Raw genomic sequence first — 17,895 nt, forward strand, 5'->3', positions numbered from 1 at the left:
TTAAATGGGCTATACGAAAGAGAAGTACCTATGTACCAGTACTTTATAATTAGCCTCTGTGAGAGCCAGCGTATGACCCTTTTGAAGAGCATATAGACAGAGGTCTTCGAAAGCATAACATCCGGACAGCTATCTTTAAGTCTTTTAAGAAAATGTTGGATTTGGTTGAATGTATCTGGAATAGCATATGTGGTCTTTAAAAATTCTGAATATCACAATCCCAAGTGATCTCAGAAGTTGCCTATTCGATATAGCCCTTTGTTCAACCAGCACCGAAATGAGCGAACCAGCAGTCTCAGACAAACCTGGGGTTGCCAAAGAGTCGGGCAACAGGACAGCAGAGTCCAGCTATTTTAACTGGAGAAGAGAGGACCAGGAACATGCTCAGAGGATGTAACCACATTAGCACATACAGGGGATGATGGCATGAATGCTGTTTAATGGTTACCCAATTTGGTAAGGCCTCTCATCTGTGAAGTATGACTAGAGGTGTTAACCTCAAGGCATAATTATATCTAAGTATATTCTGGACCCTAATCCCCCTTGCACCTTGGCTGCGTAACTAAAAGAGCCCTTGATATGCAACATCCCCCACCGGGCCTAGCCATTTTGGGTTTGGGGGCAGCTGGATTCCCTTTGGTACCTGAGTGGCTGTCTGAGTGTTGCCTAATGCTTGAAAGGGTCATGGTGCTGGGTACCGGTAGGGTACCCAGCTTGGGTCTGTCACCTCATCATCCTCCGATCCCTCAGTCTGCTCCCCCCTCGGACTTCCTGCCCTGACAACAACTTCACCACTGTCTGACAACCGTGTCTCCTCATCGTCCGACACGTCTTTACACACTTCTTCCACTACATCAATAATGTCATCATCACCCACAGACTGCGACCGGTGGAAAACCTGGGCATCGGAAAATTGCTTAGCAGCAACCGGACAAGTGGTTTGTGACTGTGGGAAGGGTCCAGAAAACAGTTCCTCAGAGTATGCCGGTTCAAATGCCAAATTTTGCTGGGAGGGGGCAGACTGGGGGGAAGGAGGTTGAGGTGGAGGAGCTGGAGGAGTGCTGATTTCGGTGACATGGGTGGACTGCGTGGAAGACTGACTGGTGGACAAATGGCTAGAAGCATTGTCCGCAATCCACGACATCACCTCTTCGCACTGTTCTGGCCTCAACAGTGCTCTACCACGAGTCCCAGTAACTTGAGACATGATGAACCTAGGGAGTGTAGCTCTGCGGCGTTCCCCTGCTCCCTCATCAGCAGGTGGTGTCTCACCCCGCCCAGGACCACGGCCTCTGACCCCTGCAGTAGTTGGACGCCCATGTCCACGCCCTCGTCCTCTACCCCTAGCCCTCGGGTTAAACATTTTCAAAATTAAAGTGTAAACTTCAAATTTTTTTTTTTTGTGTTTTTTTTTAAACAAAACGATGCTATCCTATTGCTATGGCTCGTTTCTAACCTACACTGACAGCACACAACTGGATTTTGTGCTGTGCCAGATGACTTTGAGTTATAAGAGAAATAAACGTAAAAAATAAATAAATCAGCAGACTGTGCCTAATTCAAATCAAACCCCTAATAAATTGTCCCACTTCAGTGTTTGAAGTGGATATGTGTGTCACTAAACGGTCGCAAGTCTCCCAGCAAATTCCTAACAATATGGTACTAGCTGCACTAGTAATGCCAGCAAGCCCAGCCACAAGCAAACAAAAAAAAGGAAAATATAACGCTATTATAGGCCTAAGTAAGCCGTTGGGGTTCTCCTATGGCTATTTTCTAGCCCACACTCAAAGCACACTGCTTTGACAGATAACTTTAAGTTCTAAAAAGAAATAAACGAAAAAAAAAAAATAATCAGCAGACTCGGCGTAATTCAAATCAAACCCCTAATAAATTGTCCCACTTCGGTGTTTGAGGTGGATATGTGTGTCAATAAGAGCTAAACACAAGTCTCCCTGCAAATTACTCACAATATGGTTCTAGCTGCACTACTAATGCCAGCAAGCCCAGCCACAAGCAAACCAAAAAAAAAGGAAAATATAACGTTATTGTAGGCCTAAATAAGCCGTTGGGGTTCTCCTATGGCTATTTTCTAGCCCACACTCAAAGCACACTGCTTTGGCAGATTACTGTGAGTTCTAAAAAGAAATAAACGTGAAAAAAAAAAAATCAGCAGACTCGGCGTAATTCAAATCAAACCCCTAATAAATTGTCCCACTTCGGTGTTTGAGGTGGATATGTGTGTCACTAACAGCTAAACACAAGTCTCCCTGCAAATTACTCACAATATGGTACTAGCTGCACTACTAATGCCAGCAAGCCCGGGCACAAGCAAACCAAAAAAAAGGAAAATATAACGCTATTGTAGGCCTAAATAAGCTGTTGGGGTTCTCCTATGGCTATTTTCTAGCCCACACTCAAAGCACACTGCTTTGGCAGATTACTGTGAGTTCTAAAAAGGAATAAGCGTAAAAAAAAATAAATCAGCAGACTCGGCATAATTCAAAACAAACCCCTAATAAATTGTCCCACTTCGGTGTTTGAGGTGGATATGTGTGTCACTAAGAGCTAAACACAAGTCTCCCTGCAAATTACTCACAATATGGTACTAGCTGCACTACTAATAGCAGCAAGCCCAGCCACAAGCAAACCAAAAAAAAGTAAAATAAAACGTTATTGTAGCCCTAAGAAGGACTGTTGGGTTCTTGTAGAATCACTCCTGCCTAACACTATTCTAATAGAACACCCTAACGCTTTCCCTGACCAGCAGCAGCTCTCTCCCTAGCGGCATCCAGACAGAGAATGACGCGAGCAGCGCGGGCAGGGGCTAGTTTATTCCAGGGTCACCTGATCTGGCCAGCCAACCACTGCTATCGACGTGTAAGGGTACCACATCATGCTGGGTGGAGTGCAGAGTCTCCTGGCTTGTGATTGGCTCTGTTTCTGGCCGCCAAAAAGCAAAACGGCGGGAGATGCCATTTTCTCGAGCTGGCAAAATACTCGTCCGAGCAACGAGCAGTTTCGAGTACGCTAATGCTCGAACGAGCATCAAGCTCGGACGAGTATGTTCGCTCATCTCTAGTTAACAGGTGTAAAAAAGGATTTAATTAAATATCAGTCATACATTATGCAGAATGACAGATAAAAGAGAGGGTTGACAAGAGTCCCATATATATTGTCCGTTATACAGGTTTCCTCAGGGCTTGGAAGGATTTCAGGCATAGTGATGGAAGATCAATGGGGACAATTTGGAAATAGTATAACCGTCTCAGTAGGAGGGCCATCTTAACAACAGCAATACAGTCCATCATGAAAGGGCAAGATAAGACCATTGAATGCCGTTAGCGAAGAGGGCACATGCATGTGTTTCCAACCACAGAAGAGCTTTTACATTCAGTGGGCCTACAGGTTAATTTCCAAAAATAAAATAGGGAAGAGGGGGCAGCCCTGTCAAATGCCTCTAGCTATCAGAAACAGTGGGGAGAAGAAACCTGCAACATTCACAGAAGCCAAGGGAGAAGAATATATCCCTCAAAGGAACCCTAAAAATCTGTCTCCAAAACCCACCTTTAGAGTATATAGAATAAGTACCATATATACTCGAGTAAAAGCCAACCCGAGTATAAGCCGAGACCCCTAATTTTACCACCAAAACCTGGGAAAACCTATTCACTCGAGTATAAGCCGAGGGTGGGAAATGCATTGGTCACAGACCCAGCCAAGTATATAGCCAGCCAGCACCCTGTAGTATACAGCCTGCCCCCAGTAGTATACAGCCTGCCCCCAGTAGTATACAGCCACTCCAGCCTGCCCCAGTAGTATGCAGCCACCCCAGCCTACCCCCCAGTAGTATACAGCATGCCCCCAGTAGTATACAGCCTTCCCCCAGTAGTATACAGTCAGCCCAGAATTTTTAAAAAAAACTTATTTACTGGCCCTGATGCGCGGCGCTGCTCCCCCGATGTCATCGCGGCTCCTCTTCTGGCTTCCCGGCTCCTCTTCTTGCTTCCGCGCCGTCTTCTGTCTTCTTTAACATCGTGTTGGGCGCCGCCACTGATCTCTCCCGTGCGGCGCCTAGTATGACGCGCCGCTGCTGATGTCATACTAGGCGCCGCACGGGAGAAGAATAATGGCGGCGCCCAGCACGATGTTAAAGAAGACAGAAGACGGCGCGGAAGCAAGAAGAGGAGCCGGGAAGCCAGAAGAGGAGCCGCGATGACATCGGGGGAGCAGCGCCGCGCATCGGGGCCACCGGAGGGTGAGTAAATAAGTAAATTTTTTTTTTAGTCCATTTTTAATTATTTTTTACAAGTATTGACTCGTGTATAAGCCGAGCGGACGTTTACACGAGTATATACCGTAATCCCAATTAAATAATTTGAAGGCTTTGTGCAGGTCCAGTGACAAGGACATAACTACCCCACCTAGTTAATTCTAGAAGCCATGATTTTTTTCAACATTGATAAGTGAAATGGGCCTAAAATTCTCATGTAAATGGTGATACTTGTCAGGTTTTGATATAACAGATCTCATGGTTTGTAGAGATTCAGGGATAGGAGGACAATTTTCAAACAATTGCTTATAATATGTTACAAGTTGGGGGCTCAAAAAAGCAATAAGTTTTTTTAAATTTAATCTGGAAAACCCATCTGGACCTGGAGCTTTAGTAGGTTTATGGTTCAATTGATTTTATTGAAAGGCATTAAAACAAGAACAGACAATACAATAATGAACAACGTATAGTCAACAGGAGCATCATGGAAGGGAATGTAGCTGTCCCCTAAAGAACATTACGAAACAAAGATATAGATAACCCTCGGTTAAGTCCCAGAACTGAATAAGCTTTCCAGCACACATTGCTTTGAGAAAGGGATCTAAGGACACCTCATGATATTCAAGGGAATGACAACCCAACCTGTGGCAGATTAAGTGTCCCATGGTCCCTGGGCTGTTCACACGAATAGGACCTCCCCCCCCCCCCCAGCATCCAAACAAACATGTGCCCAGATTTTAGGACTTAAAGACTACTATATATACTATATAACCTTAATTCTGTACTGTTCATAAAAGTAATTTATTGATGAACTTCAAACGTGCTCTTATAACCCTATACCCATAAATCTATTTAGGAAAGCCAATAACTGCATGAAACAATCCACCCCAACTACCATCCAGACTAGATTTCACAGACAGTGTAGGAGATGTGGATGTTTAAGCCGAGGCACCTTATTTTACCACAAAAAAAACTGAGAAAAGTTATTGACCCGAGTATAAGCCTTGGGGTAGGAAAAGCAGCTACTACTCTAATAAAACCTCCAGCAGCAGCCGAACCTCATTAACCGGTTAAGGACCGGGCCCTTTCCTGTTTTTTCATGTCCATTTTTCACTCCCCACCTTCAAAAATCTATAACTTTTTTATTTTTACACGTAAAGAGCTGTGTGATGGCTTGTTTTCTGCGTAACAAATTGCACTTCATAATGATGGTATTAAATATTCCATGCCATGTACTCGGAAGCGGGAAAAAAATTCCAAATGCAATGAAAATGGTGAAAAAACGCATTTGCGGCATTTTCTTGTGGGCTTGGATATTACATCTTTCACTGAGTGCCCCAAATGACATGTCTACTTTATTCTTTGGGTCGGTACGATTAAGGGGATATCAAATTTGTATAGGTTTTATAATGTTTTCATACATTTACAAAAATTAAAACCTCCTGTACAAAAATATTTTTTTTTATTTTGCCAACTTCTGGCGCTAATAACTTTTTTATACTTTGGTGTACGGAGCTGTGGGTGGTGTCATTTTTTGCGAAATTTGATAATATCTTCAATGATATCATTTTTAGGACTGCACGACCTTTTGATCACTTTTTATAGATTTTTTTAGATTTTTCAAAATGGCAAAAAAGTACCATTTTCGACTTTGGGCGCTATTTTCCGTTACGGGGTTAAACGCATTGAAAAACCGTTATCATATTTTGATAGATTGGGCATTTTCGGACGCGTCAATACCTGATGACGTCACGGGGAGCGGCGATCCCAGGTAAGATGGCGGCGCCCATGCGCCGCTATCTGTTTGAGGCTGCCGGCAGCCCACGCTGTAAAAACACCCGCGATCGGTGCCGTGAATAAACGGCGGGCGGTTGCGAACCGGTTAATGAAATGTCCACAGCAGCGTTCCCCTTTAATGAAATGCCCACAGCAAAGGCCCCCTTTAATGAAATGTCCACAGCTGAGCTCCCCTTTAAAATAATGTCCACAGCAGAGAACACCTTTGATGTCATGTCCTCAGCAGAGCCCCTTTAAAGAAATGTCAACAGCATAGCCCCCTTTAATGAAATGTCCACAGCAGATGCTCCCTTTAATGAAATGTCCACAGCAGATGCCCCCTTTAATGAAATGTCCACAGCAAATGCCTGCTTTAATGAAATACCTACAGCAGAGGCCCCCTTTAATGAAATGTCCACAGCTGAGCCCCCCTTAAATGAAATGTCCACAGCTGAGCCCCCCTTAAATGAAATGCCCACAACAGAGCCCCCCTTTAATGAAATGTCCACAGCAGATGCCTGCTTTAATGAAATTTCCACAGCAGATGCATGCTTTAATGAAATGTCCACAGCAGATGCCCCATTTAATAAAATGTCCACAGAAGATGCCCCCTCTAATGAAATGTCCACAGAAGATGCCTGCTCTAATGAAATGTTCACAGTAGATGCCCCTTCAATTAAATCTCCACAGCAGAGCCCCCTTCAAAGAAATGTCCACAGAAGAGCCCCTTTAGAGAATTGCTAACAGCAGAGCTCTCCTTTAAAGAAATGTCCACAGCAGATGCCCCTTTTAATGAAATGTCCACAGCAGATGCCCCTTTTAATAAAATGTCCATCCCAGATGCTCCACTTTAATGAAATGTCCACAGCAGAGCTCCCCTTTTATGTCCAAAGTAGAGCCCCTTTTAATGAAATGTCCACAATAAAGTCCTCCTTTAATAAACTGTCCACAGCAGATATCCCCCCCATTAATGAAAAAAATAAAAACCTTCTACACTCACCTTCAACTACTTCTCCCTGGCCCTGCGGCTCTGTCTTTTCCTCTTCCTGCCCATGTGCTGCGTACACTATGACGCCACACGGCTGCGACACCACCACATGACCGTATATGCGCCCAGGCAGGACGAGGAGAAGAAGGAGCTGCAGGGCCGGGGAGAAGAAGCTGAAGGTGAGTATAGCTTTTTTTTTTTTTAGACTGATGGCGAATCCTCATATAGAGCCCACAAGCATTTGAATGACCTCAGAAGTCCTGTACTATTGGGCCAAAATTTAGTTTCCTGAAATTGACAAGAAATAGAGAAATTATGGGTAAAAACCATAGCTCTTGACCACTCCTGATCCTCAAATTCCCTTCCACAGGTCCTTTCCCGTCAGGTTTGGAAGCCGATCTTAGAACCACCATGATTGTTTTTCAGCAACAACCTGTAGATCACTGAAATTAGATGACAATCCACTGCTAGATTGTAATTTATACAACAAATAATGCAGGTTATCGATAAATCCAGCACAAAGGCTGGCATTTAAGTAAGTCAGGAGATGCAATGGGAAAACCAGCCTGGAATCGGGGGTCTCTACTGAAGTCCTAGGACAAAGCATATGGCCCATCAATGCCTCGCAGCAGGAGTTTTTGTAATGTTATTAACTAACACTATAAGCAGGAAGCTACAAAGTAAAGGATAGTCAAATTGTCAACAAAGTGGTTGCATAAGAGATCAACAGAGAGGTTGCATATTGGTGAAGTGGCAAAAATTGGGCTATATCTCCAGAACTCAAGGCCAATCAGGCATAATTTATGCTTCTTCATGGCCGTTCTCCATAGAAGTTGGAGTGATAGTCCAGGGATAGCAGGTGGAGTAGCAGAACGTATAGGAGACCAGGACATTCAGTGGGGAGCAGTTCCAGCTTTTTAAGGAAAGCTTCTCCATCTGGAAAGGAGGAGAATCTTTATGGGCGATTTTGGAAGGTGAATATCGGATGAAAGTGGAAAGCCCATCTGTATTTGAGATTCCATTTCTTTAAGGCTTACAGAAGTGGTTTGTCAGTATTATATAATTGTAGAGGGTCAGTAAAGTAGACAGCTTGCATTACTTTCTCTTTCACTGATTAATAGTGATATCCCCACTATATCCATGGGGAGCCCAGGTAAAAGCAATTTAAGCAGCTTGTCTACATCAGTGAACGACTCTGGGACTCCCCTGAGGCAGAAATTACACCTTCTTAAGCTGTGCTTCTTCCAACTGAGTGTAGATTCTGACAATACAATCACCATTTTGATTCACTTTTGCAACTGTCTTTTTTTTACGTGGTTGACATTAGCCTCAATTCTTGTACCAATACAATGAAAGTCACTTTTAAGATCAGTGGTGATCTGTAGGCAGGCTTTAGCAATTTTTCTCTGTAACAGCTGAGAAAAAGAAGCTAGTAGGACCCTGTCACCAAAGTATAGGGGGCCTGACCCCTCTCTTGTGTATGGTGAGGGTCCATCTTAGCATTCTGGCCAGAATGGCTAAAAACAAATTGGGCCATAGCCTGCTAAACAGATGAGGCAGTGAAGGCTGGATAGGCTGCAAAAATATCTGGAGTGTCTTGGGATCTTGTAAAACAGAAGAAACACTGGTACCAGTCATACGATACTCTGGTAGTCGAGGAGAGCATGGGCCCCACATGGCGGCAGGTGCCTAATGGTGAAAGAGCGCATGTGTGACTGGCGTGACCGGGTGCTTATATCAGGCACTGCGTTTGAAGCTGAAATCCTGTGGCCTTGATGACGCCTGCGACAACCACCGTCCTTAAAATGATGCCACCAGAAGCAGGGCCGGCGCTATGGGTAGGCAAAGTGGGCAATTGCCCCTGAAAGAGAGAATCTCTTCTTTCAAATGAATCTTGAATTTTGTTTCTAGGTGCCAGGGATCCAGAGATATTCAGGTTTAAAGTGAGAATATCAAGTGCCATTTTTATATAGAAAAATTACTCCCGACGGCAGTTTAACAGTTAATAGCTCTGTTTTCCTGACACTTAGAAACACACATTTAGATACATATAAAAGAGAAGACTCTCTTCTTTCATAGGAAAAAAGAAGTGAGGTTATATGTGTCACAGAGCCAAAGATACAGCCCCCTGAAGTGTGCCCCCTCCAGATTCTTAGCCATCAGTCTACAGTACAGGGAGAATTTGCTGCACACAGGAGCTGCTGCACCTCACAGATAATGGAAATATTCCCTTTACATGTTACTACATTCTGATAAGGAATAAAATCAACTAATGTTTATGTTTTTAACCCTCTCCTATCCAGAACTATCTAAGAACACACTTTCTCTCTTATTGCCTTTTATTTCATTATAGTTTTTTTTTTTTTTAGAAAATTGACTGATACGATGATCATTCAATCCTCTTCACCTAATGTGCCGACATATTAACACCGCGACCCAGAACATGTCCATATGTAACACCAAAAACACCCACATGTTCTGGAATAAAGTTTTTATTTCACACCATCCTCCATTATTTACACCTATGTTATGAGGTTCTCACTCAAATTCTTATGAAGCGAGGAGGGTTCCGTTATTGTTCAGCTAATACATTGGCGCACGTCTAAACGGGACTTTTGTTATCTCATTAGGGGTTTATGGATGTAAAGTTATTTAATTGGGCTACCATTGTGTAAGGGTGCACACAATGATAGATCTGTGTGAAGCTCAGTGCAATTTTTTGCAAAAATTGTTTGGTGTCCCCTGTGGACTTAGTGTTCCCTTTGCTGCATATTTTGGTGAATATACACATGTGGGGTCTGTATGATCTCCTCACATCTTACAGTTTCAGGAAAGTATGTTTTCTTTATATAAGAATTCTGGATTTGTACACATTTTAGAGAAAATTTTGAATGTTAATTGCCAAATGCATCGCCTGGTTGTCTGCATTCAAAATTATATAAGTTTTTTGGAGTCATTACTTTTTATTCTGTTTTATTGATATATTTTTCAGGTCTTGACTGTCTTAAAATTTCTAGCTGAAAAGCAGATATTTAGTTATTTCGGTTTTAGTGATATTATGATGATTTATTCATGGGAACATGTAAATATGAGGCATTTGTGAACTGTACACATGTCCATCTACTACATTTAGGAGATGTGAAGGTAAATATTTTCTGTTTGGAGCACATTTTTTGCCATCAAAGTCAAATTTTAAGTATTTTTTATAAAATGTTTCAGTTTGAATCAACATTGCATGAAGGTGCCTATGTCTATAAACTCTTTAATGCAATTTTGGAAATGGGGCAAGTGTCTGCTTTCAGAAAATATACGGTTTACTTTACGGTTTACTTTAATTCTTTTTGCTGTAATTTCAATTTTATTTTTAAACCTCAAAATTGTAAAAATTGCTCTGGTTGAATTCCCAGGTGAAGATGCTTATCATCTATCTCCTGTCTATATATCTATGTGTCTAGTTATCTATCGAATATATAATCTGACCATTTATATATCTTGCTTTTTCTCTATCTATTTTTCAATAAATCTTCTATTTCTCATCTACTGTATTTATCTCTCATATCTATCTACTGTATATATCATCTACTTAATACTTCTGTATCTATAAATCTCTATCATCTTTCATATTTATCTTCTATCATAATAATCATAATGAATAATTCTTTATTTATAAAGCGCACACAGATTACGCAGCTCTGCACTGTGCTTGCCAGATCAGTCCCTGTCCCCAATGGGGCTCACAATCTATTTAATCTACCAGTCATTTTTTGGAGTGTGGGAGGAAACCGGAGGACCCGCAGGAAACCCACGCAAACACAGAGAGAACATACACTCACCGGCCACTTTATTAGGTACACCTGTCCAACTGCTCGTTAACACTTAATTTCTAATCAGCCAATCACATGGCGGCAACTCAGTGCATTTAGGCATGTAGACATGGTCAAGACAATCTCCTGCAGTTCAAACCGAGCATCAGTATGGGGAAGAAAGGGGATTTGAGGGCCTTTGAACGTGGCATGATTGTTGGTGCCAGAAGGGCTGGTCTGAGTATTTCAGAAACTGCTGATCTACTGGGATTTTCACGCACAACCATCTCTAGGGTTTACAGAGAATGGTCCGAAAAAGAAAAAACATCCAGTGAGCGGCAGTTCTGTGGGCGGAAATGCCTTGTTGATGTCAGAGGTCAGAGGAGAATGGGCAGACTGGTTCGAGCTGATAGAAAGGCAACAGTGACTCAAATCGCCACCCGTTACAACCAAGGTAGGCAGAAGAGCATCTCTGAATGCACAGTATGTTGAACTTTGAGGCAGATGGGCTACAGCAGCAGAAGACCACACCGGGTGCCACTCCTTTCAGCTAAGAACAGGAAACTGAGGCTACAATTTGCACAAGCTCATCGAAATTGGACAGTAGAAGATTGGAAAAACGTTGCCTGGTCTGATGAATCTCGATTTCTGCTGCGACATTCGGATGGTAGGGTCAGAATTTGGCGTCAACAACATGAAAGCATGGATCCATCCTGCCTTGTATCAACGGTTCAGGCTGCTGGTGGTGGTGTCATGGTGTGGGGAATATTTTCTTGGCACTCTTTGGGCCCCTTGGTACCAATTGAGCATCGTTGCAACGCCGCAGCCTACCTGAGTATTGTTGCTGATCATGTCCATCCCTTTATGACCACAATGTACCCAACATCTGATGGCTACTTTCAGCAGGATAATGCGCCATGTCATAAAGCTGGAATCATATCAGACTGGTTTCTTGAACATGACAATGAGTTCACTGTACTGAAATGGCCTCCACAGTCACCAGATCTCAATCCAATAGAGCATCTTTGGGATGTGGTGGAACGGGAGATTCGCATCATGGATGTGTAGCCGACAAATCTGCGGCAACTGTGTGATGCCAAAATCTCTGAGGAATGCTTCCAGCACCTTGTTGAATTTATGCCACGAAGAATTGAGGCAGTTCTGAAGGCAAAAGGGGGTCCAACCCGTTACTAGCATGGTGTACCTAATAAAGTGGCCGGTGAGTGTATAAACTCTATGCAGATGTTGACCAGCGCTGCAAGGCGGTAGTGCTAACCACTGGTGCTGCCCATCATCTCCCCATCATCTATCTCCTATAAAATTCACCCATATTACAGTTTTTTTTACCATACTAAAGGGACCCTCTTACTGGCTGTGACTGGTCATAAAATAGTTTTATTTTGGGGCCCCATCTTTAGTTTTGCCCAGAGCCCCACTTTGTCTAGAATTGGCCCTGACCAGAAGTCCTGCGGTAAAGGGGGGATAACTAGGGCATCGCTGATGTCTGCTGTAAAGGGCCGGAGGGGAGCAGAGCTCTAACAGCGTGCAATCGCCATGAGTGTTGTTGGTTATGAGGTGTTGGTTGAGCATTTGTACCAGAACTCCATTTATGTGGAAATCAACCACATGAATTTAATGATTTTAACCCAAGCATACTTACACACAGATGTGTGCCCCCTGAAATAGGATTTGTTTTTTATTAAGATGTTAATGGTTTATTTTTAGTGAAAAGGGACTTTTAAAAATAATAAAATGAGCCACAGGGGCTCCTGTGTACATCACAGAAGCCCCTTCTGGCACCATCTCCTGTCACTGGCTCTATGGCAGGAGAAAAGAAGGAGGAGGCAGGCATGAATCTGAAGGAGGTGTTAATAATTAGCGGCCAACAGAGCCAGGAGAGGCTTCTGTGATGTACATAGGAGTCTCTAAGGATCATTTGCGTATTTTTAAAAGACACTTTTCATGAAAAATCCTGGGTCCTGGGGCTCACACCAGTGTGTAAGCATGCTTGGTTTAAAACCGCTAATCCATGTGGTTGATTTCCTTTAAGGACATCCAGGATGTGTTAAAGTATTCCAAAGTTATACTTATAGTGATACGTCAGAACCCATAAAAGTCGGAAAATCCGATGAAAGTGAGGTCCGCGACCCTTAGTAAATAAGCCCCAATGTATACGTGATGTAAATGAAAAGTTTGTGAATGCAGGCTAATATTGCGTTCACATAGCGATTAAGTAAATGCGGTATAAACATTGTGTTCACATTAACACATTGGAGCACATCTACTTACGATCAACGCTGTGTGTTGTCCAACGATAATGCTAAGATCGTGCACAGGATATCCTTGTTAAAGTGATTGCGCTGGTCTTGGACACCATGTTGCGTACTTTCTTTTTAACCCCTTTCCGCTCTGCGTCCGATATATCGGACGCTGAGCTCAGTGACTTAGCGCTCAGCGTCCGAACCAGCAACGGAAAACATGGAGTGTATCACCCACAATCGGAGTGGGCTCCGATCGCGGGTGCTTAACCTGTTAAATGCTGCGGTCAGTGCAGCATCTTACATGCCTCTGGCGTTTTTTTCCCCCATGATCGCGCCCCCCTCAAATCATTTTCTGGGGACGCCGATCGTTGCTGTGGCATCACTGGGGTCCGATCTGGACCCCAGTGTTGCCTGCAAGAACTGTCGGTAAGATGGCGTCTATGACGTCATCTTACTGGCACAGTGCCAGCCTATGCATATGCATAGGCTGACACTGCTAATACCCTGCAATACATGAGTATTGCAGAGTATTATCATGAACAAGCAATCAGATGATTGCTTGTTCATGTCCCATGCTAGAAAAAGTGAAAAAGTAAAAAAAAAAGTTATTCAATAAAAAATAAAGAAAGAAATCAATAAAAATGCCCAAAAGCCCCAAAACATATAAAGAGACATATAACGCAAAAAAATGTCTAAATCATAACACAAACCCCACATATATAGTATCATCAGGTGCGTAACGACCCGTTGAATAACGGTAAATAATTATTGAACCCGCACGATAAAGGCCGTAAAAAAAACTGTTATAAACTCTCAAAAATTATGATTTTTACCTATTCAATCTCACAAAAAATGCTATAAAAAGTGATCAAAAAAATATATGTAGTCCAGAATGATATTGGTGCAAAGTACAATATGTCCCACAAAAAACAAGCCATCAACCAGCTCCATAGCCAAAAAAGTAACAATGTTATGCCACTTGGAAGACGGCAATACAAAAATGATAGACTTTGCCCCACATTAGGGTTTTATTTGACAAATTTAGTTAAACGTAAGAAAAAATATTAATGTATGGTATTCCTGTAATCGTATCGACCCGTAAAATAAAGATAACATAATTATTAGGCTAAACGGTGAACACCAAAAAAAAAAGTCAAAAACCCAGTACAGAATTGATGCTTTTCTACTCCTGACCTCAAAAAAAAGTTCCTAACCTTTCAACAATAGGGGATACCAACCCCAAAATGCTAACACTGGAAAAAGCAGCTCATCCCGCAAAAAAAAAATGCCATCACATTGCCGCAATAACGCAAAAGCGAAAATTTTATAGCCTACAAATGGGCCAATGAGGAAGCTAAAATTCTGGCAGCTGCAGGGCGCTCCTTCCCTTCTGCGCCACGCTGTGCGCCCATAAAACAATTCACAGCCACATGTGGGGGGTCTCTGCACTCGGGAGAAATTATAGAACAAATTGTATGGTGGGTTTTCTCTTTTTATCCTTTGGAAATGTGTAAATTTTAGGGCTAAATGAACGTTTAAAGGGCACAATTTGACCATTCTAAATTTCACGTCCATTTTGATTAAATTACTATGAAGATCTCAAGGGGTTAACAGTCTTCGTAAAAGCTGTTTCTGATAGCTTGAGGGATGCACAATTGAAAATGGGTTGGTTATATAGGGGGTTTTGATGTTAAATATGTAACATTTCATTCAAACCTGTATTTATCCCTAAAATAGTCAATTCTGAAAATCCGGAAAAGTGATATTCGATTTGTAAGCCGCTTGACGTCAAAATAAATTTTCCAGACATTTCAAAAATTATGAAAATGTAAAGTAGACAAATGGGAAATGTTATTGAGAAATTTATTTAGGTGATAAGTCTATCTGCCTGAAAATGCAATGATTTCGAATTTCGAAAATGGCAAATTTATCAGCTAAAATTTACCACTAAAGTGAAGTACAATATGTGGGGAAAAAACAATCTCAGAATCGTTTAGATAAGTAACAGTGTTCAAAAGTTATACCTTATAAAGCGACGCATGTCAGAATCCAAAAAAATCGGGCTGATCCTTAAGCTACAAAATGGCTGCGTCCTTAAGGGGTTAAGGACTCAGCATTCATATCACATAACTTTGTCTAATGAAAACTAAACTTTGGGTGGGGTTCCTACTCAAACAAAATAAGGTAGAAAACACTGGGTGTTCACCTAGGGGAAGGTATCCAGGTGAACACCTGGGTGGTTTCCGTATTTGCATACAGCCAATAGTATTAGACTCCTTTGTGTGAAATTACCAAATAGTGTTAGGTTTCCTGGGTCAAGACACCCAATAGTAGTTGCTGCTGAACATGGCCAGACAACTTAAACTCCAGTGTGCACTCCAGATGTCCCAGAATGTCACATTGAAAAGGTGCACAGCTCTGAATCCTGCCACCTTGTTGCCAGCCATACATGATTCAGAATGGGGGGAGGGGAGGGAGCGTCCGGGTCCCTCCCACCAGACTCTCTGTTTTTGCACAGCCTCCCAGATGAGTAACTTTTTGAACTTGAGCATAAGCATGACCGTTTGTCCCTTATCCAACAGGAGACATCTGGTTTTGCTCATGTCACCAACAAAGAACTGCTTAACTCAGATATTGAGTTTTTTGTAGATGGCTCCAGGTCAGTGGGAGAAGATGTACGGTTCTACACTGGATATGCAGTGGCACTCATGAGATAGTAAAAGCAGAACCACTACCCCCGCACAGGTCAGCGCAGGAGGGTGAGCTGATGGCACTCAAGAAAGCTTTAGAGCTTGCAAAGGTAAGAGGGCAATATCTACGCAGACAGTAGATATTCCTTTTGGTCCTGTTATGACTATGACCCTATGTGGCAGGCCAGAGACTTCCTCACCTCTGCAGGGACCCCCATAAAGAATGACCAACTGATTAAAGAGCTCATGGATGCTCTCTTACTTCCACAAAAGTTAAGGATAATAAAAGTAAAAGCACACACTAAATGGGCAACCCCACAAGCAAAAGGCAATGACGTGGCCGACAGGGCAGCCAAGGCGGCTGCACGGATGGTACACAGAGACTGTCCAGTCATCTCAACAGTAAGTACTGAGCCCGAAAAGTTTGATCTGCAGGTATTCCTGTCCCTGGTGGCTCAAGTGTCCCAAAGAAAAGGGAGTGTGTAGGAAAGCTGGAGCCCAGATGTAAGCTGATGGGACCTGGATGCTGGGAGAGAGAGTGTGCCTGCCTAGAACACTGTACCCAGCGGTAAGTCAAATAGCCCATGGACACACACACACATCCAAAATGGCCATGCTAGCACTCATAAACAAACACTGGTTCGCCCCGGGCATTACTACCCGTCACTAGACTAGTGGAAGCCTGCATACTCTGCGCCCGCCATAACCCGGGTAAGGTGGTAAAGACCCCACAGAAGATGATAGCCAAGCCACTGTATCCCTTCGAGAGACTGCAGATGGATTTTATCCAGCTACCAAAAAGTGGCACGTATGAGTACATGCATGTGTGCATTGATCTCTTTTCAGGGTGGCCAGTAGCTTTTCCCACGACCAAGGCGATCGTGGAACCCACTTCTCTGGTCCGGTAATGACTGAGACTCTGTCCCTCCTGGGTGTAGAACAGGCCCTACAAGCCCATTACCACCCCCAAGCTAGTGGTAAGGTTGAGAGACTAAACGGCACTCTTATGTTCCTTCCTGCCGCTCTCTATTCGGTAAGGGCCAAATGTATGCCATAATGTCTTACCTATATAGCTCGTACTATCCGAGCTTCTTCGAACTTGATTATCAGGACGCATCTAAAGCCTTATAACTCAGAACGCTCTTCAGAATATAGTACGTACAACTCTGTTTCCACAAATAATGTCATAATAATGTTTTCCTTCTTGTACTGTTTGTTTGTAAAATGAAAACTTTAATAAAAATTATTGAAGGTAAAAATGTTGATTGGATTAACTATATCTATTATAACCAACAGAGATTTGTAAATTATACCACAAATGCTTTTAAAGGTGTTGCTGAGCAGTTGCATGCAACCTCCATCATGATTTTAGCCAAGAAGGGAGGAGTCTTCAAGATGATGGGTGCGGCCTGTTGCCCGTTCATCCCCAACAACACCTCCCCCGATGGATCCATCACTCACGCCCTCGATAAGATTGAGAGACTTTCTAAGAAACTGGTGGACACTTCATTCTTCACTTCATGGCGGGGGGATAGGAAGGGTTTCCTGACTCAAGTGGGGGTGATACTGGGGGTCGTAATTCTGTTCTTGTCTCTTGTTGCTTGTTGCGTTTTACCTCTTATCAAGTCCACCACGAACCAGATGGCTGTTCGAGCAATAAGAGGCCATACAGAACGAGACGAAGACAGCGGCACTGCCTTTCTGGGGAACCAGCCTGACAAAAAACCCATAAACTATGGAAACACAATTATTTAATTTGAGTATGCACGCCTGTAACCCCTGAGTGACTGGCCTCCAGTCGATCTGGTGAAGAGTTAACAAGGATTTGCCTACCTGTAGGTACCTGGAGTTTGAGGAGGTCACTTAGGACAGAGTTACAGGCCATGCAAGATATAAAAAGGTGGAAATGTTAAGGAGATGGTCTTAACATGTTATGGTCATCTTTAAAGGGAACCTACCACCCACGATTCCACCTATAAAGGTAGATTGTGTGGTTGGTGGATGTACGGGATGTGAGGGTAGCCCTTTTTAGAGCTAATCCTTACGTCCCTGCAATCTTTTTAAAATCTTTAATACCCTCATATGTAAATTTTCTAAAGTAGCCTCT

The sequence above is a fragment of the Engystomops pustulosus genome, chromosome 2 (genome assembly GCF_040894005.1).
Source record: "Engystomops pustulosus chromosome 2, aEngPut4.maternal, whole genome shotgun sequence".
Classification (NCBI taxonomy): Eukaryota; Metazoa; Chordata; class Amphibia; order Anura; family Leptodactylidae; genus Engystomops; species Engystomops pustulosus.